Source organism: Eucalyptus grandis, chromosome 5, assembly GCF_016545825.1.
Source record: "Eucalyptus grandis isolate ANBG69807.140 chromosome 5, ASM1654582v1, whole genome shotgun sequence".
NCBI classification, from domain to species: domain Eukaryota; kingdom Viridiplantae; phylum Streptophyta; class Magnoliopsida; order Myrtales; family Myrtaceae; genus Eucalyptus; species Eucalyptus grandis.
The window spans coordinates 28,810,385-28,812,166 of NC_052616.1; the positions used below are offsets into that span (position 1 = coordinate 28,810,385).

General features: G+C 46.9%; 1 pseudogene; it reads left to right on the forward strand.

Annotated features, from left to right (window-relative positions):
• Window positions 1-395: 395 nt before the first annotated feature.
• On the forward strand, window positions 396-1,780 carry LOC120293811 (annotated as a pseudogene).
• The last annotated feature ends 2 nt before the right edge of the window (window positions 1,781-1,782 follow it).

A 1,782-nucleotide genomic window follows, 5' to 3' on the forward strand; every position in this document is an offset into this window, starting at 1 on the left:
AACTTTTTTGGGAATTTTGTCATGGGTAATGCCAAATGATCATTAGTTCTGTCCACATATGAACATTGGGTTCTATTATGCTTATTTCTCATTAATTAGCTTTTGAGTCATAAAAATTATGGAAATTCTGATACTTTTCACTAAAATTATTATTCGATTTTTTATGTGCCAACTTTTCAAGTATATTTTAAATTCAACGAACGCAAAGCTGGTTTTATCAGATACAAAAAAAGTTTCAAAGTATTATTCTGATCATTAGGGGCCGTTGCACACGTGCGAACTTCCTCGTCTTTTGCCCTTAAAACCAGAAACCGCCAAGCAATCCATTCGAAATTCTTCTCTCCCTTCTCCTTCTCAGACATCGACCATTCCCAACCGTCAGCAACATTCGCCCAATGGCCCCCCTTCTCCTCCCAATGGCCGCCGCCTTCCTCCTCCTCCTCCCCGTGATCCTCTCCGCCACCGTCATCGACGACCTCCGTAACCTGCGGCCGCCCCCCAACTTCAACTCCACCCTCACCGGCAACTGCCTCCGAAACCCTTCCCTCCGGTATTGCGGCAACTCCGCCCTCTGGGGGCCTCGACGAGATCTTCAAGTTCACTGTTGTCGCGAGTCACCTATGCAACGAGTCCCGCAATCCCAATTGCATCGAGTCCTTCGACAAGATCGACCTTCGGGGCCGCCCTAAGATCGCACCGCTCTATCTGTCCTTCGACTTCTTCTGGAAGTACTGCCCCCTATCGATCCAGTCCATTGACTTCTCGAACAACTCGCTGAGGGGCGAGTTCCCGACCAGTGTTCTGGCCTGCGCACAGGTCAGGGCCCTCGATTTCAGCCACAACGAGCTTTCGGGCGATTTTCCGGTCGAGATGCTGGCTTCGCTGGTCAACCTGACCGTCCTCAACCTTTCTTACAATCACTTCTCGGAGTGTAAACTGTCCGAGCCTAGTCTTCAGGCGGTTCAATTCAAGTAATTTTGTCCACTCGGGCCTCATTCCAAACAAACAGAGTTTCGGGTCAAGGCGATGTTTCTGATGATCGGCTTGCCACTTATGGTGATTTTACTTGTGGGTTTCATGGCTATGCTGTGTTTTAGAAGGCGCAATCTATCATTGGAATCTCGACAACCAAGACATCACTTCACTACATCGATGCTTAATGCGGCGACAAGCGGATTCTCGTGTGAAAACTTAGAGGGGAAGAGTGATGGAGTAGATATTTACAGAGGAATTCTGAGAGATGGTACTCAAGCGAGGATCGAGATATACTGGAGTGACATTTCCACGGAAAGCATGAGAAAATTCGTCGAAGAGTGTAAGGTCCTGGTCCAATTGCGCCACAAGAACCTTGTGCGAGTATTCGGTTGGTGCAACGACCGAAATGAGAGCGATCGTGATGGAATGGACTGACGGAGAGAGCCTAGAGATTTGGTTGACGGAGAGGCTCCACCGTTGAAGCACAGGTTGAAGGTATTGGTTGGAGTCATGGAAGGCATGTGTTACTTGCATGAATTGTGGCCTCAAGTGGGGTATGATCTCCGGACCAGTAGTATTATCTTGTCTAGAAATCTTGAGCCACTGATTTCATGATTCAGTCGACAGTCGAAACAGCATCTCGAAGAGTAAGTTCATTTGTGTCTCCACTTGTATTTTTCCTTTCATGTTGTTTAGCAGATTGCAAAAAATTTGACTCTCATTTGGTCTTTTTTAATTAGACAAACACAAGTTTGGAGTGCTTTTGTTGGAGATGATCACAGACATAGGGAAGATGGAAGACATTGA